The following is a 27,380-nucleotide window of genomic DNA, read 5'->3' on the forward strand; positions in this document are numbered from 1 at the left end:
CAGATTGTTCGTGTTAATTTTGCACCACCTCTGGATATATGTAATTAAGCAGGATGTAGATATTGGGGCCCAAAGTCCAATGATCAAAATTCAGTAATCCAAGAATCTGAGAGCTGTTTGGAAACAGCATTGATCCATTAAAGAAACATTAAAATCAGACACATACTGAGCAAACCAATTGTCTTTGTGACACACTGCAAAATCAAAAAAAAAAAAGGCTGCTTGAAATCAGGAACTCAGTCAGCAAGGTTGTCTTTCATATTTGTAAAAGAACAGTTCCACTGAAACTGGATGGAGTTAAACTGGGAATGCTATACACTGTTTTCCTGTATTTGGAAAAAAATATGTTGCTTGTGTGCTGTTAGAGTGGTGATTGAATATGTAGTGTTGAGATTTCTGATGAACTACAGAAAAACACATTCAGGTTATAGACGTGATGCTCAAGATGAATAACTTGGAAAAATCTCATAAAGCAACCAAACAGTATATAAAAATCCAGCCCAACAAAACAAAAACCACTGTGCTCCCATATTTGGTTTAATGAGACATTGATAAAAATTTAATAAGCAGGTGTTTAAAAAGCATCTATTGTCTCTGCAATATTATAATCCTCTTGCAATTTAAAATACTAATACTCCAAAGCATATTTCTGTTAGCATATTTCCTCACTTTTATATGCAGTAAACATGGAAAATGAGTACATTCAAATTCATAAATAAGATTAACTGTGTGAATTTTAACTGCAGTAATGGCAGTCATTAATAATTGTCTTCTGCATGAATAAGACAGCAAATTATTATACCAGCATAACTTTAACCTCTGGTTGTTAGACATTTGTAAATAATTGGCAAAGAAATTTCAAACCAATATAATAGGTTTTCATGACGTAGTGATGCAAATTAATATTTCATCTTGTTAAAATAAATCTGTGTTTAATCAATCTTCATGGCAATGTAATGTAGAAAGAGTTAGTATTTACTTGCAAATGTTTTATATTTACTACAGACATTCACCTACAGATACAGTACATGGCTAATTTTACTAAAACTTCACATTTTACAATCATTTGAATTGGACTGTTGAAGGAAGATTACCACCTTATTTTCATTAGTGTTGCATATTTATCAGAAATATATCTCTAACATAAAATTACCATTTCTCTGTTCCACGGAATTAAAAATCAGCTAACCTGAATTCAGTGCTTTCAAAAATGCTTTCTGGCTTCTCTCCAGCAAAAAAAGCATTGAAGATCAGAACTTTTTATTCTTCGTTTGGTTTTTTGGGACTTTTCTTTGGGAGTTTTAAAAATATTTTTTCTGCTTATATGTAGATTTAGTGGTAGGAAAAGAAAGGGGACAAAATGTTTGATGATATTTTGTCTCTTCAGGAAAAAATTCTGCTTCAGTTATTCCAGAAATAATGACATTTTAGAAGTAGTTTAGTAATCACTTTTGTGCCAAAACATCATATGGAAGCTCTGCTAAGATGGGTTCTTCAGAATTGCGTGTGCCATGATGTTTTGTTTCAGAATTATATGCATTGGGAAGTTTCTTGGATTTGATTCTTGTGGTTTTTTGGTTTTTTTGTTGTTTCTGTGGTTGTTTATGTTGCTGTTGTTTGGGGGTTATTGATGGGTGTTTTGTTTGTTTTGCTTTAGTTTTGTTTTCATGAAACAACACTTGCCATAGAAAGTTTCTAAACACTTTGGCAAAGCATGGAGACAGAATTACCAGTATAATCAGAAAACATAATTAACTGGTAAAATAGAAATGAACACTGCAGAATTTGCTACACTGATGTTTACAAGCTCATCTATAATATTTTCCAGCTTTATCAGCTTAGAGACTTAATGTGAAAGTTGTTCAATTTAATTCCTATTCACTTCATCAAATAAAAATTCCACTGGCAAATCAGCCAAGACTTAGATAACCAGGGTTGGGTGCCCCAACAATTCAAAAGCAGAGGAGAAGGTGGCTAATAATAATAAAACACATCTAAAATAAAAAAAAAAATTTGGCAATTTTCTCATCAGAGCTTCTAGTTATGTGCTTCTGGACTGATATGCTCACGATGGTTGAGATTTACAAGGACAAAAGGGACGCTTTCCTTTTTCAGGCGTAGAAGTTATACCAGAACTATGTGGTTTATAAAGATCATATATGAATCATGTTTAATTCTGAAATCTAAAATAATAAAGAACATGTCTCCAAAAGTTTGCAATAGATATATAGGCTGTTTACTTGGCACTTCTGACGCAGTGCAATATATTAATGTCCATATATCTTCTGTACTCTCGAATTTAAAAGTTTTTCCTCTGTGTTACCTCACTTTATAAACTCAGTTTAGCTGAGATTAGTGCATGTTGGTATTACCAAGGCTGTATTTTACACTCACATCCATCTAACCTCATACAAAGAAATATGAATGTGTGTTACAGACATCTGTACATTTTTTAGCAAAACTCATCATCCAAACTGTATTACATGGCCAAATACTAACTATTTAACTGGAAACTGCTACAAATATATTATTGTTATTTAAATCCATGTGCTCTTGTTCCACTTTTATTTCCCTTCCTTTTCAAACCACTAAAACTATCAGAATTTATATCTATTATTGCAGATCTCATGTGATTGTTCTTCAACTGTGTGCTTCTTCTCAAGTCTTCTTTAGTGATTTTGTTTGTTTTTTTTTTAAGTATCCAAATTGGATTGAAGATCTGAACAGAAAAGCTAATAAAAGAAGTTCTGCATACCACTCCCTCCTTGGCAATAGCAACCATGTGCTAAAAGGTTTATGAATTTGAAGACCCACAAGGAAGTCTTGCAGATTTGACAAATTCAACATTTTTATTCATCTTCAGTAAGTTTGCAGGTGACATCAGGTTGGGTGGGAGTGTAGGAAGGCTCTGCAGAGGGATCAGGACAAACTGGATTGGTTAAGGCCAATTGTGCGAGGCTCAACAAGACCAGGTTAGGTTCAGAAGAACCCCAAGCACTACTGCAACAGACTTGGGACAGAGCAGCTGGAAAGCTGGAAAAGGATGTGGGGGTGCTGGTGGCAGCAGCTGAAAATGAGCCCAGGTGTGCCCAAGGGAGCAGCACAGCCGATGGCACCTGGCCTGGATCAGCAGTGATGTGGCAGCAGGACCAAGGCAGGGATTGTCCCGCTGCGCTGGTGAGGCCACACCACCAATCCCGGGGTCACTTCTGGGCCCCTCACTACAAGAACAACATTGAGGGGCTGGGGTGGGTCCAGAGAAAGGAGCAGAGCTGAGCAAAAGTCTGATGAGGAGTGGCTGAGGGAGCTGCGGGTGTTTATGCTGAACAAAAGGAGCCCAGGGAGGACCTTCTTGCTCTCTACAATCACCTGAAAGGAGGTTATGGTTCAGGCGGAGATCAGGCTCTTCTCCCAAGGAGTGACAGGACAAGGGGAGATGCCTTCATGTTGCACCAGGGGAGGTTTAGATTGATTATTAAGAAAAATTTCTTCACTGAAAGGGTGGCCAGGAACTGGTACAGGTTGCACAGGGAAGTGGTGGAATCACCATCCTTGGAAGTCTTAAAGAAAATGTGTGGATGTGGCCTTTGGGGATATGTATTAGTCATGAACACAGCCAGTGTTAGGTTTATTGGCTGGGCTCAATAATCTTTTCCAACCTTAACAATTCTGCAGTTCTATTACTCTGTCATTTTATTTGGTATTTCCAAAAATATTTCAACTGGTTACATATCACACAGCAGGATTTTTTTTTCCCTCTGTACACAGCTATAATCTTTGTAACCCAGCATAAAAGTGTCAGAGTGTCATGGTTTCCTACCATGACATGAAACCTATTCTATCAGCTCATGAACAGCCAGTCTTTTTGCAGCTGCTGTAAAAATTTACAGTTTTCAGAATACCTGAGCATCAGAAGAAAGTATATACTACCACAGGTCATGGATAAAATAGTTTCTCATGTACTGGAATATGGACTATTTAATACAATCATACATATATTCTCATAAATTTTTAATGTACTAAATGGCAAATGCCTATAAATTCTGCAGTCTTCAATCCAGGTAAATAATAGGGTGTTGACCATGCTGGCTGTCATTACTGTTATCAGTTGCCTAGATATGTAGGGGAAAACGTGAATGCTTTTCTCCTGCAATACTTTAATTTTATGGAAATCAGGCAATGGTTCACTGCGCAATAAAATCACATGGTGTAAAAATTTTTTTATGTGACAAAAGAGATGCGAATTCTGTACTGTTTTAGTCAATAATTGGTGTTAGGTTCAGCTCTGTATGTGCTTCTTAAGATCCTTCATAAGGAAGAAGCATGGTATAACTTGTGTTAGAGATATTCATGTTCAGAAACTACTCTTAAAGTTAGAGGGTTTGCATCTCCCTGGGAAGTTACATTACAGATAGAAATGCCTAGTGATTTTCCATGCTCTGATTGATTTCTCTTTTTGTTCATGTAAGAATCATCTTGTGAGAGCAAAGCAATAAGTACAAGTAGATTCAGACATTTTAGTAGCTAATGTATCATCAATACTTTTATACCAGATTGATCAGGGAGGAAACCATGTTAATCACAGTGACATATGAAAAGGAAAAACTTTTAAAGGAGAAACTATTCACTGAATTTAAAAGCCTTCATCCTCTGTATATTCCATTCTTAGTTGTCTGTCTTGGAATAGACATAGAAAGGCCAATTGTGATGATGGCTCTAGTTATATAGTTACTTGTAACAGAGCTCTACTGAGATTTTCTATTAGCTCCATGTCATTCATCAAACAGCTTTCAGATTACAATAACTTGCCATTTCTACCTACCAGGACTGGACTTTAACAGGCAGTTCAAATACTGATCCAGCAAGGCAGTGAATACCATAGGTACTGGTCCTTCTTCTGCATCCTTTTCTACCCTGATTGGGTCATTGATCATTTTTATTCTGAACAGAAGTCACTGAAACCAGTGTTTCATTTTTAAAGTCTTCATTTCAAAAGCTTTATGAGACAATGTCAAAGTCTTTGGGTACAGTGGGCCTGAGTCCTAATGGTGTGAAGATCTGTTTGCCTGAAAAGGACAGAATTATTTAATTAACATTATTAAAACAACATATGAAGATTGTAAGTTTTAAATATTGACTAAAATGAGGAGTTATAGAGCATGAGGTAGATACCTATTTTTAATAAATGGGAATATTTTGCCCCTGCTGCTCCTTTTTTCCATTTAATGTGGACATCACAGTGCTAAAAAATGAGAAAAGCAATGAACACTTGGTTTCTGATCAAGTTATTTTTTTACCCATACCTAGCATAAACTTGGCACTTCAAATTGAAGCCTGCAGACGTATAATTATATTGATGTTAAGTATATATTTTATGGCACTGATACTATAAACAATAAATAAACCTGAAATACCTAACCAATGATTTGATCTTTGAAAACAGAAAAAATATAATGAAAGGTTTAGAACTGTGACAGTATTTTCTGTCTCAGTAAGGAAAGGTGCTGTAAGCAATTCCTCAGTAAAATTTTCCTGATGTATGGTTTCTATGGAGAACAAACAGAAATATTTGATTCCTTATTTGAAAGATTTGTGCAAAATGTTGTAATTATTCATCACTAATATCTTCCTACTACATGAAGAGTCAAAAAGATGGAGAGGTCAACCTCCCTGATCCTTACTCCTGTTAAGAGACTGACAGATGAGGGAAAAACAATCTGACACTGACCATTGTTGCATCAATAATTGAAGAACTTAATTTGGCAATTATAAATGAGCTTTGGCCATGGTATCATTTTATTTCTATGTCCCTAAAGGCTGTCATAGATTTTCTACTGACAGCCTGCTATTTTACATGATGTCTGTTTCAAGGCAAACATTTCTGTGCTTGCTTGATAATTTAGTGACCTAGTTCTCCTTCAGTTAATATTATTCAATGCTATTTATGGCACATATTTGACTAGTTTAGGACAATATGTTATTTCCTAATTTTTCAACCTGTAAAATACCATATTCTCATTTTTGCATTGTTCCAGAACATGCATTTAGTTTTAAAAAGTAATTTCCCTGCTGATTTGCATAAATTGAGATTATTTTTGAGACTTGGTTTATCTGCTTTATCTACTAATATTTTTTGCAGCTTCTGCTTCAGAGCAGCTTCAAGAACATCTTATGTTTCTGTGGCAACAAACACCCCTGTTATTAAATATGCCTGCTTCTGAATACAAGTGTGATGAAACAGTTAAAGTAGACAGGCAGCAAAATTTTGTTCTCCATCTGAGTTTAAAGACCTTTGCAAAGAGTGAAGAGAACTTCTACTGATGTAGTCAAATAAAACTTGCCCTATGTACATTTTCACCAAACACTGTTTGTATACCTTTCTTTGTACTTTGGGAATCTGTGTCAAAAGATACTGAAATTCCATTTCTAAGAAGCCAGTTATCATGTTTCTGATCTACCCAGGGAAATAAACTGATTCAATTCATTACCTAGCAGTAATATTTTTTCAATGAGCTCAAGCTGTAAAATCATATGGGAGGATATAAGTTTCAGAAGCATTTCTCCATGTGTCTGTAGGTGGTGGACTAATAGTTTCCCAAGACAAGACTGTAGAGAGAGAGACAGGTTCTTTCATCAGATTCCAGCTGGCATGATTAGAAACAGCACAGAAGTTCTCAAGCCCATGTACTTCTTTTTTCAATTATAGCAGCTGGTCTAATGAAAAACAGCAGCTGGTCCCCTGAAAAACCTTTTCTTGCCCATAGTGTTAGACCATCATGGCCAAAGAAACACTTCCTCGGTGTACTGCAATATATTCTGTAATACTGCTAATATATGTAGCAAAGCCTTTCAAATGTCTTTTTTTACTTCTTTTTTTGTTTGCCACAAATCATACTTCACAGCTGAAGAGTGTCTTGCTCTTGTTTCTGTCAGAGGATATTAAATGGGGGGATCACTTTCATTGTCTCTACTAATCTTTTAATGTTAGTAGGAAGAGGAGAGAAGCATATTTCCAATTCCCTGGTGTATGTTGCAACCTGCTTTTGATATTTAGAACGTACTGCTTCAGGTGCATACATTTTCATTATATGTTGTCTTTGTTGTAATGGAAAGGACAAAAGAATTTCCACCAGCTACTGGCGATCCCACACTTATGCTTTGGACAGATTCTCTCCCTGACTCGTGCCTTTTGTATCATAATACTATAATGTGGGCTTTATCTTACCAACCTGTCCTTGAATTCAGCAGTTCAACCTCTGAAAATCTGGCATCTTTTAGAGATATTTTTCTTATCTTCTGCTTTTTAACTCTTACACTGAATCCTTGATATATTAATGTATGCCTGCTACATTCGGCAGCATCAAATTATTTTCTTGACAGGAATGCTTGCCATTAAAATGTAATCAGGTCATTAAACCTTCATTCTCCTAGCATTAGAAAGAATTAAAAAATATACTCAGAGTATTTTCAGAAATACCAAACTTTCATTTGGTAAGCGACCACTGAGAAATAATGCTTTTAATTAAAATGGAGAAATAGTGTTTATCGTTAATCTCCTCCTGATTAAATTTTTATATGTGAACTTTAATTCAATTTCTTATTCATAGAATCATAGAATCACTTAGGTTGGAAAAGAACTCTAAGATAATTGAGTCCAACAAAAAACCCAACAGTGCAAAGTCAACCTTTAAAAGATGTCCTTAAATGCCACATCTAAATATCTTTGAAATACCTTCAGGGATGGTGACTCCACCAGTTCTCTGGACAGCCTGTTCCAGTATTTGATAACCCTTTTGGTGAAGTTTTCCCTAAAATTCAATCTAGATGTCCCCTAGCACAACTTGAGGACGTTTCTTCCTGTCTTATGTCTTGTTGCTTGGGAATAGAGCCTGACTCCTACTTAGCTACACCCTCCTTTCAAGCAGTAATAGAGAGAGAAAGAGAATGTCTCCCCTGAGTCTTTTTCTCCAGCCTAAACACTTCCAGCTACCTGAGCCACTCCTGAGAGGACTTGTGCTCCAGACCCTTCCTCAGTTCCCCTGCTCTTCTCTGGCAAATCTCCACTGCCTCAATGTCTGTGAAGTGCCCAAAACTGAACACAGGATTAGAGGTGCAGCCTCACCTGTAGGGGAGTGGTCACTTCCACTGAAACACCCACAGCCTTGGGGCATCGACCACCTGTCTGTGAGGACTCCTTCAGTGTCTGACCACGCTCTCAGTAAAGAAATACTTCCTAATGTCCAGTCTGAACCTTCCCTGATGCAGCATTCAACCATTACCACACATCCTATCATTAGATCCAAAGGAGGAAAGGTCAGCACCTCCCTCTCCACTTCCCTCCTCAAGAAACTGTGGAAAGCAATGAGGTCACCCCTCAGCCTCCTTCTCTCCAAACTGAATGAGCCCAGAGTCCTTAGGTGCTCCGTTTTGGATATGCCTTCCAGCCCTTTCACCAGCTTTGTTGCCCTCCTCTGGATGCATTCAAGGAACTCCATACTCCTCTTGAATTGCAGGGCCCAGAACTGCACAGGTACTCAAGGCAAAGCCACACCAAGGCCGAATACAGGAGGACAGTCATCTCCTTTGACAGCTGATGATGCCGTGTTTGATGCCCCCAGGATGAGGTTTGTCCTCTGGGCTGCCTGGGCACACAGGGCTGGCTCACACTGAGCCTGCTGCCAGCCAGCATTCCCAGATCCCTTTCTGCAGGCATGCCCTCCAGCCACTCCTCCCACAGTCTGTACCTGTGCCCAGCATTACTCCCTCCCAGGTACAGGATCCAAGATTTTGTCTTGTGAGATTTCATCCCATTAAGGTTTGCCCAATGCTCCAATCTATCATGACCGCCCTGAGGGATATCCTTATCTGCACATGAGGGATAATGCCTCTTATCTCTCAGGAGCACCAATAGCACCTCCCAGCTTGGTATCAAACAGGGAACCTGCTAATGGTGAATTTAACTCTTGCACTGAGATAATTGACAAACATACTGAACAGAACTGGCCCTCGAATTGAACACTGTGGAGCTCTGCTGGTGACCAGTGGCCAGCCAGGTGTAGCCCTATTTTCTACAACCCCTTGAATAAGCAAGCATTAAATCACAGCTTTAGCTGGTCCTCCAGCTGTGCCATTGCATTCACTTTAGTAAAATACTGCATTTCATTTGTCCAAATGAGTAATTCTAAATACTATCACTTGCCCATTTATACTGGGGAACTGAAAGAGGTTTTATCCCTCATGTTCATCTCTCTCAAAAGGCATGGACTTTAAAGACTGAGTTACATAATACTTGGCTGACTGCAAATATAACATGAATACAGCATTAGACAGTTTGTATTTTTGTACCTGAAGCATGAAATATTTAGTGACAGTTACACTAGGAGCAAATTTTCCTTCTTAGTGTTGAACTTCTTGATTGAGGTAGTAGTATTTTATGGTTTGTGGCAGTAGATAGAACCACAGAATGTTAAGGAGTTGGAATGGACCTCAAAGGTCACCTAGTCTCTCCCCTGCCATGGGCAGGGACACCTCCCTCTAACCAAAATCCTCAGATCTCTATTCTGCAGCAGTAGTGCTCTGGACATCTCAGCTATCAGAGTCCTGTTAACTACTGAACTACTAGTCCTAAACACATTTTCTCTGTTTCCAGAATCTGGCAGTATTACTTCTAGTTTCTTGCCCCCAGTGGTTTTTTTTAATATACATTTCCGGATTGGAATCCTGTCTATATATGGGAGAAGGTGGTAGATAGACTTTAGCTGTCTTTTTTTGTCTTTCTTTTTTTCCATTTTGTCTATCACATGGAATAACAAATATTTCCAGGAAACTGAGACTCCACTACAGAGTTTTTTAAAAAAAATCGGCCTTCCTGTTTGAACAGCCACAGCTCATTATCTGAAGTGAAACAAGGGCAAGCCTGAGGCAGTCCAGTCATACACTTGGTGTGATCATTAAGCAGGACTTGACTTATTTATCTGCATATGAGCCAGGAGCTTGTATATATCTGTGTCCTAGAGCTGATTTCAGTATGTGGCTCACTCAAGTTATGGCCTTATGGAGTCCCAGGACTCCTCAGTCAGCATCAATTGTACAGGCAGAAGATGCAGGGCTGAGAGCTGGAAGGAAAACAAAACAGTTTTGGGTGGAAATCTAATAGGCAGTGCTCTCTCAAAACCCTACTTGTTCTGTCAGAAGATAATTTTAGCCAATACACTATGGAGAAAGCCTGATTTAGAGAATAGAGACACTTTACAGGGAGAAAAATACTTCATTAGATAATTCCCAGCAACAGTGTTGATGATTTATTAAAGTCAGGCTAAATTTGAACTGAGAAAAATGTCAATATCCTGCAGTAAATGTAAATTCTTCAATTTGAAGAAAATACTGGGATACCCTGCTGAACACCGTTATTCTACTTCTGCACAACCTTTTCTGAGAGACAGTGAGATCTTGTTTGTTATGATGCTTTTAACCCCTTCTGAAAAGCCTTTCTGTTTGCTCACCATAGTCCTGCTGTTCTCCATCTCCTTAGCCTCTACTTGTTAATTCCTACTATGTCAGCACATATGAAAATTTATACCTGTTATTTTCAATGCTGGTAGACTTGGGCTCTTCTTCAGAACTAAACTGTTGGCCTTACAAAACTGATTAACCTTACATAAGTGTAGATAAATATTCCCATTTATTTGAGTGTGAGATGAGGAAAATATGCTTTCCACCGACTAACTGGAAGCTGTCTAAGGACTTGCAAAGTAATCTTATGCCATGTCTTCTTAAAGGTTATAGCAGGGTCACAGTTCATATTCCTGAGACACAAGTTAATGCAGCAAAGATAAGAATCAAAGACCAAAACATTTTTTGGTAAAAACTTAATTAAAGATTTTTCTAGTAATTCCTAATAATTAAATTAATGTTTCTTTGCAAGGTAATTATTCCAACTGCTAATTTTCACAATATAAATATAATAATACATATAATAATATAAATTATTGTATATACTATATAATCCATTTAGATGACTTATTTAAAGTAGGCCACATATGTTTGCTCCTTAAGCTTGCTACTATATTGACTGAAGTTTATGAATTGTATAGAATCAAGGGTTCTTGAAATGATAAATCAGTGTGGGCTTACTGCAGTGCCAATTTAAGTTAACCTACAATGCTGAATTGAAATATTGAATGGAATAAAGGAACTGAAGTGGAGTTACCTGGTCATACTTGGTGACAAGGTTATTTTGTATTATTTTGTAATTTTGTACTCCTGTAATTGGTACAGCTAAGTCCTTTGAGACTGTGCATTTGTAGATTTGATGTGCATCTGAACTTTAGATGAACAGTCAGCACCAAAATTATTTTCTATTTCTAGATTAACATTTTATTTCTTTCAGTGAATTTCTACTCACTCCTGCTGCAAATGTTTTTTTTTTTGCTAGTATAGTGCGTCACTTGTGACTTTTCTTCTCGCTTCAATGGCAACATTTTCCTCCTTCCAGTTTTAAACCCTCCATGGCACTATTTGTACTACTGCCTACAGGTGCTATTTGTGTATTTCAATACAACTGTATTATTTTCCTGACCTGACCTTGCTTCTCCCATGCAGAAAGCTGTGAATTGTGAGATCTTGTTAAAATACTATAATACAAGTTTTCAATCTTTAGTTTTTCTGTGATCATACCATTTGCCATCACTCAGTGCTCAAATATCCTCAAAAGAATTCAAGCTATTTTGTGTACTGTGTAGCCCTATGCTTGTGGAATATGCTGCTATCATTTTTTGAAACACCATGAAAACCCATTAAAAACATTAATATTAAAAAAGAGCATGTGATACACATAGAGTCTGGCTCACTAGTGTATTACTCTACATTTGCTCCCTATCAAAATCATTGCAGTTGTGGCACATAAAATTTCAATATGAAATAAAACCACTTTCTTTTGATGTAGTTATGGGCTGCACAGAGCACATTATCAAGTATGAACTATCTGTAATAGCTTAATTAATTATAAGCTATCTGCTGTGCTTCTATAATGTCTCTATCCATGTTCACTTAAGCCATATGAAAAATGTGGAAATTCTAATGATATCTGGTACACTTATGTGAGATATCTGTATTATTAAAATATATGGAAATGAATGTTGCAGTATCATAAAATTTTATCATACTCTATTATCAGGAGTAGATTTAAGCATTTATGTTGCATATCTTGTGGTAAAAATACAATAATATGAGCACAAATTTAAAATAAATATAGGCATCTGCATAAATATTTTCAGCATTGGGATCAATTTATTTATATCCATTTATATCCTTAAGTCTAGTTGGAGAAAAGTGCACACACTGCACTTATGCCATTATATGATTTTTAACTTTCATCAATTCAGTTGTTGGTGTAAGGCCAGTGCATGTAAAGAAACACTGGTGATTCAGAAAAGATTCTTCTCTAATATTCATTATGCTATTTTCTTAAGTCCAAAAGGACATAAATAACTTGATTATTTGGTATTTTCTTGTTATAGCAGCAAACCCATTCTTTTGCAGTTTAGAAGCTTTCCTTCAAATATTTGTCCCTATAGACATTGCTGTCACTTTTACTGTGGAGGATGCATTACCATGATAATTTTGAGCACTTTTCACCCTCTTCTGAGTTGTTCTGAGATGATTCAATTGACTACAAGAAATGTGATAAGCTCTAAGCTTTCCGACTATAGATTCCGTATCTTTTAAAGTTTTGAAGATTTAGGTTTCCATTCTGAGGATTACTATATATGTATTCAGACTATAGATGCATAATTGAATGAATTGTCATGGAACTAAACAGTGTACCAGACAATATATTTATATAGCTTGGATTAGATGAATTTATTTCGGAAAGAAATGCTTTATTTGAGAAACATTGTGTAGAATCCTTTCTCTTTCTCAATGCTTTCTTAAGGCCATTTTTATTTTGCTGATTTACTTATTTCTTTCAGTAAAGCTTAGTCACTCTTTTTGTATTTCCATAATTCATGAAATTATCTAGAATTGTGTAATTAGTGTAAATACATGCAATCACATTTATAAGATATAATTACAAATGCAAAGCAATAATTTTGATGAGCAATGTCATAAAGAAACATCTATTAAACTTCTTAAATGCTTAGTCTGTGAATATTCAGAAGCTAGTGGTTAAAGCTGAACATGAAACTTGTTTAGGTGTCAACAACGGGTGTGTAAATTTTACAAGAATAACTGGAGCTGGTCAGAAATACTGTGACAAAACAATTTTAATTTAAACCATTCAACAATTTTCCAGAATGAAGGTGAGTTTTCATTGCTTGGCAGGAATTCCAGAGCATCTTTATTCTAAAACTAGGTGCAAATTTGGTCTTTAGTATTAAGGCTGGCATGCAGTGTCTACATTGGGGCTAAAGTCTGGCTTCCCCCCAGACACCTGTGCACATATATGTCAGCCCCCCACGCTCAAGGTTCCTAAAGCAGAGATTCCTGCTCAGCTAAAGCCCATATGGATAATTTTATCTCAGAGTAAGTATTGAGAAGCTCGTGGCTCACTGCTGCAGAAGGGGCTTCTCTTCCCCCAGGGTCTTCTTCAGCTCTTCCAAGTCTTATTCTTCAGTCCCCAGGAGTTGAAATAAGATGTTCATTTACCTTCACTGCAACTTCTGGTTTTTTGTGATGCTAATAGTTTCAGATCTCACAGAGCTGGTACAGTTCAGCCCTGAGAAGACAAGGCTCAGAAAGGATCTTATCAATATAAGTAAACATCTAAAGATAGGGTGCAAAGAAGGAGCAGCTTGGCTCCTTTCAGTGGCGCTCAGCAACAACCAGCAATGGGCACAAGGTTAAGTGTGGGAACTCCAGTCTGAGAATGACAGAGCACTGGCACAGATTGCCCAGAAAGGTTGCAAAACCTCCCTTCTTAGAGGGACTTTTTCCTTCCAAATCCTTCTAGACATCGTCCTGGTCCTGTTTCAGAAGGGAGCTTTTACCTCCAAAAGTCCCTCCCAACGTCCCAACTGTTCTGTGATTCAGTGAAAACCCTCTAACTACTGGTGATGAAGGAGTAACTAGGTAATCCAGGTTTCCTCTTCAGGAATAGTTTATATAACTGTGTTCAGATAGAATAAATTTTCGCTCATGAAGTCTTACTTCAAAGAAAATCAATGGAAATGTGATTTATATTTTATTGATGCTAGGACTTTGATGATTGCACTAATATACAAATAGATTACGGTGACAATTTTGACATATAAAATGGTTATGCCTCTTTTTATGTCCCTTCACTTTATTCAACTTTTTTAATGTGAAGTTTATAATCTGTAAATGGCATATTTCCATGTAATTACATTCTCCTTTATTTGGTTAATAGAATTGTGATAATAATGCAAGTTCTGTACATGCCCAATACACAAATTGCTTTTACTACGCTTACTTTTTTAAAAATCTATTTATAGCATGATTCAAATTTTCCATATTAGTCACTAACTTTGTATTCCATACTGTGTTAGACGACAGAGCTAAAAAAAATTATATGTATTCGACTTCTGCTTTTCTTGACAGTAATAAGCAGTGTTCAGTTAGATGCAGCTTTGACATCAGGGGCATATTACTCTAATTGTTTTACTCTGTCAGAAACCAAGAATTATTTGGTCAAAACTAAAAACACATTTAACATTAGTGCATCCCTTTGGTCTTAATATAAGAACTAGGGCCATTTGACAGTTATAATCAAGTGTATAATTTGCTAGGCACTCGTATTTTGCAAAGCTTATATGTTGTAAAATATTTGTATGATCAAAAACATATATTCCTTCAAGAATTTAATAAACTCTTGCTTTTTTTCTTTTTAATATATTATTTCTAATTAGATTTTCTGAGTTAATGGTGATTTAGAGAAAGAATGACATTGCACTAAATTGTTCTTTGTGGCTGAATGTCATTCCATGTAGTAATCAGGTTCTCTCTGCCACCAGTAAAGTACATTAGAATATAAACACAGCAAAGGAGGAAAATTTTAATACAGAAGTTATTAACTGATTTTCCTTTTACCATGATCCATTTGTCCATGATCCTGAAATGAATGAAACCATTTTTCTCTGTTTGCTCACCGGGCCTGTTTGCATCATACCTAGATAACAGATTTCAGGAAATTTTTTTCTTCCTCCTTGATAATATAACTTCTAGAAGAAGGAAGGTGGAGAGCACTCATGATCCTCTGAAGAAGCGAGAATTGGGCACAGATACAGGATGCAAGTCTCGGGTGCTCAGCTGGTGAGAATCTGGAAATTGTCGTGGGACGTATGAGAAAGGCCTGTGCAGAAGGAATGCTCCCTCAATTCAAGCTGTTAGCTGCACTGTCTCACTTTTTGCCTTACCTTCACCACCTCCACTATTCCCACAACCTGCCCTGTATCTTCTTAGTCTTTTCTGTTAATTTCAGTGAACAATCCAGGTCTCTCTTGGGTGCATTCAGAATTTTTGCACTATAACCCTTGCACTAGGTCTGCAGGATACTCATATTCAAAGGGAAGTTCTACAATGTGTACTGAACAGGGTTCTTTAGTTGTTTCAGCTGTAATTCAGACAAAGAATGGAGGGGAAGTTCCTTGGTTTTGACTTAATCACTAATGACAATTTTTATGTCTGTACCACTCTGTTATCAAAGCATCCTGATTCAGTAAAAATATTTAGGGGGTAAAAAAATGAATAAATATTGGGACCTTGATTCAAAAAAATCTGTTTTTTTTCTAGCTGAAAATATAACTTTTAAAAAACATGCCCTTTTTTTGTAAGGCTGAAATAGTCCCATATAATACAAGAGCACACATTAAACTCTAATTGAATAAATAGGTTCTGGCCAGATGTCCCAGGTGTATTTATCCCAATTCTTCCTCTGCCAAAAACATATTTCTAGATATATTTCTAGGAGCATACGTGAATCTCATCTGTGATATATTTGTAGGTGTTTGTGCATGTGTGTGTATTGCCATTACTCAGATAAGCTAAGCTTCCTAAATGAGAAAATACCACTGATTCTAGGGACACAGGAGAGCTTTATGGCTTTAGTCAGACAGTTCCTTCTCAGAAACAATTGCTTATTTTCCTCGTTTTCCAGTGACAATGAATTTTCATTCATTGTTCCAATGCATTTACAGGTCAGTAGATGCAAACACTTGTAAACCATCAGACTATGGTTAATACCAGGAAAGTAGCTGTACTCATATTATACAGCATATTCTTACACTGTGAAACTTTTCACTGTATTTTCTGAGACATATTGACTTGCTTTACTTATTATTTGTCAAGGTGAAGGGCTAACGAAATTCAGGACTAATCAAGTAGCAGGTAACCCCACACTGCAAGAAAATTTCAACAGGTCATGCAATATATTAAATTGTAAATTATTAACAGTAATGGTTCAGGAAAACCACTCAGTGACAAAATAGGCTATTCAATGAAAACAGGATCATTCTTAATGCAGTAGGGTGTTCATCAGAGTGAAGTTTCTAGTTGTCTTCAAAGAAGGAGGAAATGCTGTTAGATAAAATACAACAAACCCAGAAAATATATCATTATGTAATTTTCTCTGAATTGTCAATGACAATTAACATTGCCATTGTGGCAGTGTGGATGAAGCATGAAAATACACTAATGAAGCTATTCAGTTTTTTTAAAAATCACTACCATGAAAGAATGAGATGTCAAATGGCTGGTGCTCAGTAGAATAATTTTTTTTTTGCTTACTCTTGACAGCTCTTTCTCACCTCTAGAGTAAGATTCAAGAACATACTTAGTAAAACTAAAGTACAAGACAATTAAAAATTTATGATTGGTAATTTCTTGAACACAAATTATTGTTCAAATTTTAATTTTATAGAATTTAAAATTGTATAGTAATACTGAGAAAGCAATATATTATTCTTACTGATAAGAGAAACGGATTTAGTATCTGTGCAAGACCTAGGTCAAGGAAAAGCATGGAAGTAGATGAAACAAATTCATACTGTAACTGCTATACAGCTACCTATCATAACATCAGATCCTGTTATTTCTTCATACATAATAAAGCAAGTCAGAAATCTATTTCATTGGTTTCAGTTCTTGCATCTTCACACTTCCTTGTTTTACATACTTTTCTGAAAATTCTGTCAAGTTAAGCCACTCACATAGGTTTATTTTTCATTTGTCTTCTTTCTTTTTGACCATAATGATATTAATATTATATTCCTTGCTTTGAAAAAATAGCATATTTCTATTAGATCTACATTTCCTTCCTTTTTTCCTTCTCCTTTTCCTCTCATGCGTGCTTGTGCTTTTAGAGCTATTCTACTTTTCTTTCCCATTTTCTATTAATTGCAAGACTGCATGTTGCAGGGCTCTATGTTTGTATTTCAATCTCCAAGAAAAGTGTGACTATTTCAAAATTGTCAACTTTAGAAATTTTGCAGAAATTCCTGTAGTGTAAAGGACAAAGTGTACTTCAGACCTGTTTCTGTATTGTTTTTCTGTGAAGAGGCAATGCAGTTCAGCTGGCTACCTCTTTTGTTCTCATATTTTAGGATTTTTTCTGCCAAATAGGATTAGAAGAACTTCCTTTATCATTTATTGCTGCAAACTGTGTGGTCAGATTTTATTGTGATATGAGGCGCTGGTAAGAGAATAAAAAATATTTGAGTGTAATCTAATTTATCCATTTGGAAGCTTGATTTAGAAGTGATTGGCAAATTGAGGAAATAGAGGAAAATAAAGGGATCCTTCATATGAATCACAGCACTAAAGATACAAATAATGGACTTTGACATTGACTCATATAATTTCTTGGATGAATGGACTAATGTTTGCAGCAGAATGTGTGTCAATTAAACACTGCTATTGTTGTGTATCTGGAATAGAATCACCATAAGCATGGCACTACACTCGAAAGTGGTCATTTGAAAATTCAGGCATTAATGGCTCAATGACAAATCTTCTGCTTTGTTGTTGTTTTTTGCTTTTTTGAAAATCCTTTTTCTGTCACAGTCATTCTCTTTGGTATCTTATTTTGACAGAAAAACTTGAATTTTATAGAGGGATAAGCTAAATGAATTGTACTTTTCCGATTCTGCTTTCTTTAACTACTGTCTCATGTTCAGAATAAATCCAGAAGTCTATGGAGACTTCCCTCCAGAAGTGTCCTGAAATCTCTCTCTTTATCTTAAATGAAGCTGATGTCAGTTTTACTAGAAACACCACAGACAGGAGAGAGAGCAAAATACTGAGGAAACACTAAAAATTCAGAAAACTAGAATTTCAAAGAGATATGAATCCAACACAAACTTTTAATATAGCAAATTAATACATATAAGGAACCTATATGCATGCATGAATCAAGCACTGTTTTTTGGAGAATTCATTTTGAATTCTACAAATGCATTTTTTTTTCATCAAAAAATATTCAGCATGTAAACCAAATTAGGAAATCTGCTGCAAATGTAGCTCTATGTCATGAACAAGCCACAGGCTTTGATCCTGTTGGGACCTGCATGCCTCTAATTGTACATGTGAGAAATTCAATGTTTCTATTGGAAGAATAGCTCAGAGATATAGTTAGCAGACTACACTGATCAAACAGGATTAGAACTGTGTCTGTAAGGCAATGGTGAGTAGCTGAAAATTTTTTTAAACTTTCTTTAAGAGTGAAACTGGCATAGTAAAGTAAGCACATGGGAAAATCTCTGGTACAGCCCTCAGTCACACCCTGACGGCACTAGCAGGCTTTAAAGCCTCAGATCATACCATTTATCATGTATTGCTGCATTACTTACTGACTCTCTTTTCCAAAAGTCATATTTTCTGGTTCAGGGCATGGAGGAAGGACCTTTCCTTCAAAACTCAGTTCAGAAATTAAGGTAGAGAATGAAAGGGAAAATCCATTGGTCTCGATTCAAATAAATTATTTCTTTAATTATTTAAATACATTTACTCTGGTATTCATGCCTTTCTAAATAAAGCATTTCTGAATATTAAGTTATGTGAGTAGATGTGTGTCTGATTTTAATCTCCAGGATATGGAGCAGCATATGCTAATAAAGAGACTACAGCAAACTGATCTTTCTCAGTTATTATCTCATTTAAGTGTGAAGAGGCTTTCCATGCACTATGGCTGCAGTACATACTGGTGTTTGAGCTTTAAACCAGCTTGTTCAGAGATAATTGTGCAGTCATGTAATGCCAGTTTGTAGTAGGCAACAACAACCAAGGCAAACATGCTTTCTGGAGAGAGCCCTGTGCTGCCACTGCTTGGTCCTGATCAGCTCTTCAGCCTTTTCTTTACATCCTGCTGCACCTGAAGTTCCATTGTGCACCTTGTGTTCATCTGGACCACGAATCCTCCTGCCAGGAGAAATGTCCCTCGCCTCAGTACAGCTGTGATGCAGAATAACTGAAAGCAACTGCTTTCCTCTGGTCAGAATAATTTTGATGAGGCTACCAGTTGTGAAAGATCAGCACCTTTCAGCTACTCTTCTCACTGTGCTTTGGTCCCCTTCTTTCACATATGCTACTAATAAAAAAAAAAGGCTTCTCTTTTTTTTATTCTTTTCAGGGAGAAATTCTGATCCTGAAGATATGGATAGGGTATAAATACATCCTTAGTGGTCTTATTTATTATGCTTTTTGAGAAATATTTTAGGGTTTGGGCCAAAACATCCCCTTGCCTAGGAATTTTTCAGCTGTGTAGCATTTCAATACTATGCACTGAAATTGGCCTGAATCATCAACCTCCTGTTTATATCAAGTGAATAAAGCTATAGATAGAATTTGTGTGAATATGAATATTAGATTTCAATACCTTATTACTGCTTTGTGGTTTTTTATTTACTTTATAACTGTCTTTCCTTTTTGACACTGTGAATATATACTCACTCCACTGAACAACTTTCACCGTACTTAACTTTTTAGAATATTTTTAAATCTTTACTCTATCTAGAATTGTTCAGAGGGGGGACAGATACAAAAGACTCTGACACGGTATCACACTGCTGTGACTATGCAGTTTAGAATAGACTGTTTCAGCTGGAAAGGATCCACAACAAACATTACATTCTAACAGTTTCTAACAGCAGGGACTAATGTGAATTTGGAATAGGGTAGGAATAACTTAAGCTTCTCTATGCCTGTTCAGGGAGACAGTCTTTTTTACTAGTATTATTATTAATTCCTAAATTATCTAACTAAAACTAGGTAAAGAACACTTTCATTCTGAATTCATGCCATGCACATGTGAATTTATGTATTTTAAATTATCCTTTTTATATGTTGTTCTGCATTATTTTCTCCTGAGTTACTTGTTAGAATAAATCCTTGCAAAAACAACTCCTTATTGGGGCAAAAATATTCCTGATTGTAGATTGACCATGCATAATAAACCCCTTCCTGAAGGTACAGGTTCAGGCTGAAGAGATATTAATTTCCTGCCGAGTACAACATAGATCTTCTGTAATATTGTGTATATAATACAAAACACAAAGCTTGCAGAGATCTAAACTCACGTTGCAAGCATTGTGTTCAAAAGCATTGCTCACTATGGATAAAATGAAACATATAACTCACCTATACAAAAGTAGAATAGTGAAATGTTGAGCACTGGTTACGGGTGGGAGCAGAAAGAAAATAATAAAAACCTTGGGGAAAAATAGGCGGTGAAAGCAGTTAATGTAAATGGGGAAAACAAGCAGAAAAAAGCAGAAGTGAGAAGTATGTGACCAGCTTTCAAGGATTTGATCCCCAGTGATTCCAGTCTTTTTAGGAAAGATTTTTAAGGTATAGTTTTCTAAACCTGATATGGAATAATATCAAATGCCTAATTTCTTTCTTTTTCACCAAATGCTCCAGTATTATCAAACACAAAAAAAAAAAAAAACCCAGAAAAAGAGTCTTAAAATTCCAGGTAAAAAAATTCTTGTTTTGCTGAGTAAATAATGAATTCCGAAAGATGAATTCTGAGCACTCCATCTGGGATGTGTTCCCAAATATGAAGATAATTCAGACTATTCTTTTTATTTCTTGAGAGTTGCCTGACTGTTTTCAGAAATGTGACCATGTTGCTCAGCACTTTCTGTCATCAGAATCCTATTTTAAATGCTGAAATAAATATAAAAGAAGTAATCTGAAATAGCAACTTCAGAAAAAATGTGAAGTGTATATAAGTAGGTATTTGGATTTTGAATTGATTCTGAAATCTGAATCCAATTTATCAATGAAATTTAAGTTTCAGATCCCTCAAAATGAAAAACCATATGGACTTTAGAGGAACGAAGTGGAAATATGATACATATTCAGTCTCATCTTAGTCATCTTTTTTACCTTTTTTGGTTACTTTAAAAGAATTGATATATAGGTATATTCCTATATTTACCTCTTTAGTTGCCTTTGATCTAACTTAAGACGTGAACATGAGTATATATATAAGAAAAAAACCCCCTAAAAATGGAAGAGTGACCTGCTTTAACAGACTGACTGTTCTTACACCATCCCAACTACAACAATGAAAACATAAATATTATACAGTCATCTCTCTCTATTTCCATGTATTAAAATGTACCTTTACATCGCATAAAGTCTTGTTTACTTGCTAGGAATTATTGATTTGAGGAAAATGAGGAAAAAGTATAAATTAAAAGGTGTGAATTAAAGGAATTAATTAAAAGTTGTGAATACTTTAAAACATGGGTTTTTTTTACTTCTAAGGTTTAGAGTAAAAATCTGAATACTTCAGGTGAAACATTTCCTCCTCTCAGACCTCAAAACACAAATTACCCAGCCAAGAAAGCACAGCAGAACCTGTGGAAGATGCAAGCACTGACACAAAGCTAATTAATGTACATCTGTACAATTACCCAGCTAGGCAGGAGGGAATGATGGATCCTTTAATCCTATTAAGAGAACATGAGATAATACTTTGCATTTCAATTAAAAGGAAAAGGAAAAGATTTCTAAATGCTCCACTCATGAAGCATCAAATTAATGGAGTGAAAACCTGAAAGCATGGTAGAGATCAGCTTCTTTAGTTATCCCATCCAGCAAAGCCTAAGTATTTTCTCTTAGATTTGTGAAAAGCAAAGAAAGAGTTGGGTTTTTTTTGTAGGGTGCTGGTTTTTCCCTTAAAAAGGTTTAGAAAAATATTTTCATGTCATCTGCTTACTAAATAGTAGTTTTGCACTTGATTGATAAATAAAATCTTTATAACAAATAAGAATTTTCTGTTTATTTTGTTTTCATAAAACGCCACTGTGACTTAGTGCATTAGGAATTCCAAAACTATTTATTTGTGTCGTGTCAGTTGTCACTGCCCCTAACATACCTAAATCAGAGTCAATTGCTGTAGCAAAATCAAATTAACCTTGATATCATTTGATATCACAGAATCACAGAATAAGCTGAGTTGGAAGGGACCCACAGGGATCATTGAGTCCAACTTCTGGCCCTGCACAGGACAGCCCAACAACCCACATGCTTCTTGAACTCTGTGAAGTTTGGTGCTGGGACTACAGTCCTGAGGAACCTATTCCAATGTCCAACCACCCTCTGGGTGAAGCTTTTCCCAATATCCAGCCCAAACCTCCCCTGACTCAGCTGCGTGCCATTCCCTTGAATCCAGTCATGGGTCACAAGAGTGAAGTCAAGAAGTTTAAAAACCTAATTAATAGAAAATTTCTTGCAGAAATCCACAGCATTTTTTCAGGGACAACTAGAAACTGTCCATTCACACCTTAAGAAAAGTAAGTGTTAAGTCCACTTCTGTGTATGATCATCTGTCATCTTTCTATGAGGAACAATACTTAGTCCAGTTTGTGAGAGAAGCAAGACCTACATTCCTGAAGTGAACTAGAATTTTTAAACAATTGTTCTGAAGGACAATGTTGTATCTGTACATATTCAAAATTTTCAAAGAAAGATTTTAATATGGTCCAAAACAGTCTATTTTCTGTTTGGCAGCTATTAATCACAGGGAGAGAAAGAGATTTTTCCTTCTCAGAATTGCTATTGAGACTACTGATGTGTGGCTGGGTCTGATTTCCCAGGTGACTAGGAAAAAAATATTTATTGTAAACAGAATAAATAATTTGTGCTGACACAAAAGCAAGCCTAGTAGCTTTCATTCCTGTTTTGATAAATATTCTTTTACTATTTATCAGCCCACATCACATAATTGCTTCAGTGCTAAATAAATATAAATACTATTCACTTGTCATAAAAAAATGCATAAATATGTCAGAATTAAAAATGGTCCATACTGCAAGCAGATAAATGCAAGTTTAAAACCTAAGCAGCTTCAGAAGCAAGAATTCTTCTGAATTTTAATAACCAATTCCTGAAATGAGGGAAATCTCAGCTATTCTTTTCTCCCCTGAGGAAAGACATTTTTCTTTTTAAGAATTATGAGTTCTAGTACTGCCTTGGCTTTTTCCACTCCTTGTTGTTTCTCATCCTCTCTCTCTCCACTTGTGTTTTAGATGTTCCTGGCTTCAACTTAGTCTTAATGAAGTTGAAATTCTAATGTTTCCTCAAAGCAAACAAGCAAACAAAAAAGCCCACCCTATATTGCCAATTCACATCATGTCTCTGTTTATTAGCTTGAGGAAGAAGGAATGCTGCAGGAATTATATTCTGCTATTTCAAATCTTGCAGACCATCTGAATTTCCCAAAATATTTGTATAAATTTCATGTGCAAATGAGACTTTGCTATGTTTCCCTTAATATTTCTCTGTAAATCTCCTCCCATGTGACTTCCATTTTCCATGTTTTTCTGTGATGAACTGTGATCATCAAATCAAAACTATCCTGAATAAAAGTACATTAGTAATAATAATTAGTAATAATAATTAGTAATAATAAGAATAAAAAAAAAAAGGTCATCACTGGGGATACTCAGTGCCAGTTCAATGATAGGAAGTTTTCTGGAAAGTTGAATACAAACAAAAAGTAATCTCTTCTAGAACTTTCTCACTTTATTGAAACAATACTAAAAGCCCCCAAAGCACCACCCCACAACTCCACCCACATCTATATATTTGCTATTCAGTTAGTCTCTTTATTGCTCTGTATCTTTTCAGCCCTGTTTGATAAACTCAGTATGTGCTATAAATTCTTTATACTGCTTTCCTCATATTTCTATATCGTATACATTATTCTTGGTTGAATAATACAGCACTGACTATGTTATTATTTTGTATCTTCAGAACAGCCTACTTCCATTGTTGAACTAATTGATCCAATATACTAAAACTGAAAACAAATATTGTCCAGTTCCAGAGACATTACTAAGTGCGTTTTTAAAAACAGAAAGCAAGAGGGATGTAAGGAAAAGCTACACACTTGCCTTTTAAGGCTGAGAATTCTAAATTCTTGCTAAAAAGTGAGAACAAAACTTGTTCTTTTTAGTGTGACTCACTTTTCAATTCATCTTTTTGATCACTGTATGTAACTGGTGCTGAGCATTATGACTACACAGCAATAGTATTTTACCCTTCAAGTTTTTAATTGAAAGTTCTTATTTAAGTCCTTCACCACAAATGTAAGCAAAATTCTTAAACCTTAAATGCTTAAATATGGATATATTTACAAATTAAGAAAATTTAAGGGATTTTTTTCAAATAACTTGCATAAAATGGCTTGCTCAAATTTATATGGAGGGAAAAAAAGGAAAGGAAAAGATGTTTCTATTGGATGTCCTTGTGGCAGAATCTAGATTAACAATATGAAAGAGATTATGTGTATGTCAGATTAATTGGAAACTTTAATTCCTTAAGTTTTCAAGCACCTTTTTTTTTTGGGGGGGGGGGGAGCGGTCAGAGGGAGGGGGGCTGAGTAAAAAAATCTGCAAATATTTATGGGGGAGTCCTGCAAACTTAATTTTGCAAATATTCCTTGAACACTTCTAAACCTAAGAGAGATTTTGGTCATCTCATCCATTTAAGACATTGCTACTTCTTGCTTTGTCTCAAAACATGCATTTTAGACCTCTCCCTTAGTACAAGGTTAACTGCAGCCCCAGCAGGGTATTGAGGGGAGTTCACTCATCCCTTACTCACTAAAAGCATTTCTCTTATTTCAATTGCTTACATTTTCCCTTTAGTTTATTGATGTGTTATCAATTACTTCTGGGTATTATTGTTTTCTGGTTTTAAGGACAATTAAAACATCACTTAACTACATACCCTATCGTATCAAAATATGTTGTTACATTTTTAAAGCTAATAATAATCCAAACAAAAAAGTCAAGGAAAAGTGTGTTCTGAGATTACTGATATTTCTGGCTAATTATAAAGTAGACACTGCTTAATGATAAACTTATCTCTTTGTTTAAGTTACCAAAATTTATCTTGTCAGGGTCTCAAATGGCTTATTTCCACTCAGGCTTCTAAGAATATGATCAATTCTAATTTTCTTTATTTTTGATAAAATTACTGGGTTTTCCACAATCATATCCACTGTTCTCTGGAGTTCTCTTTTTTTATCTTTATATCAATTCCTTACTGTCCCATTTAATTCTACAAGTCCTTCCTGAATGAGACCTATTGCTTATGTGAATTTCAACTCCACTTCTAAATATACTAATATTAAATTTATCAATCTTTCATATTTCTCATGTCCAATCTCATATTTTATTGGTTTTCAGTTTTAAGTCCCAGAAAGCCAACATAAGGAAAATATATCTAATTTTCTTCTGAAACCTTATTAAATTCCTTTGTTTTCTCCTGTGATATTTAATTGTTCTTGTCTTTGAAACAAAAACCATCAATATATTGTCATCTTTTCCTTTCCTCACTGAAGTAAGCAAAGCCTGGAGAATCCTAAAATTTCCTTCCTTTTTCCTTCTGCTAACAAATTGTAGATCTATGCTCTTTAGTTTTGATCCTTTGGATGCTTATCCCACTAAGATTAATGGACTTATTGAATCCAATGTCAATGATGCCAATGGCACTCTTGTCCGCAGTTTTAAATGTAGGGGTTTTGGTTTTTTTTTTTTTTTTAAAGCTATACAACGGTTTTTCCTGGGTTTTATATGACTCCCTTTTAATATTCTTGTATGCTCTTGAATGCAAGCACAGAGTATGATGACTTTCTAGACCACATTTTATTTTCTTCTTATATTTCTTCTCCCAACTTCAAATATCACTAACATTAGTCATACTTGCTTCTGTATGCTGCCAAAGAAAGTAATTTCTCATGTATTACAAAATATTTATATTGGTCTGTGAAGCTCAAAAGCCATTCCACGTGCTCCTGGACCTGCCTTTCAGATGTCCATATCTTTAGTAGCTTTCCGTTAATATTTAAATTTTTCTGAATAACATGGACTCACTTATGACTCAGTTATGAGATAAAAATGAATATTAGTACAAGCAGACTTGTACTAATATGCATCACCAAGACTTGTCAGAAAAATTTGATGAGCTCATCTTTAAAACATGGTCTTTTTTAATGCATGACTGATTATATTGTTGCTACTTTCTTCTGCAGTTCTTACTTGTGACATTCCAATGTATTGAAATTACATTACATTAGAATGTTCTCTGTGAATAGGCTGTGGTTTTGCTTAATTTATGAGCATCTTGTGGAAATCTAAGATGAAGCACTTTTAACATCAACTGGAAATTAAACTGCAAAGCCACTCCCCTTCCTCCCACTCTCTTCAGTCAGAGAGGGCCAAGGGCAAAGACTAGTTTGAGACAACAATTTACTGAAAGCAAACAGCAATGGAATACGAAATGTGCAGTAATATTAGCAATGTTAATAACAAAAGTATGCAAAAAGAAAAGGTACATTACACATGAAAAGTGTTCACTGCCTTGATTTAATTCTGTGTGGCTGCCAAGGCTGGTTCAATTCTGTCCTGTGCCACTGCATCAGACTTCTCTACTCTGCTGGGTCAAATTCCATGTGGCACCACCGTATGGACTCATACTACTCCCCTCATTCTACTCCCTTCATTCTACTTCTTAGAAATGAACAAACTTTTAGATACAATTAAATGGGGACAAAGTCCTCAGAGCAAAAGAAAACTGTTTATTTGTAAGGATTCAGCTGAGCTGGGTGTGTCAAACTCCTCCCAGTGTTGAACACACACATACCCTCCAACAAAATGGCTGCAGTTTATACCTTTTCCCAGCCAGGGCTGGTCCCTGTCCCCTTTCCCATTGGATGGGAAGAACCTACAAGAACCTACATTCTCTTCCCACTGCCTACTTTTCTGTCACTCATTTCCATTTTGGTCACCGTGCTCCTCTCCCAGTTCACAACAACACTCAACAGATAAACTAGAACAAATCCAGACCATAGATAACACCACACAGAGAACAAAACCAACAACTTTCATTCTCTGCTTAATAAACTTTTG

Source organism: Fringilla coelebs, assembly GCF_963513975.1.
Source record: "Fringilla coelebs genome assembly, chromosome: 2".
Taxonomy (NCBI): Eukaryota; Metazoa; Chordata; class Aves; order Passeriformes; family Fringillidae; genus Fringilla; species Fringilla coelebs.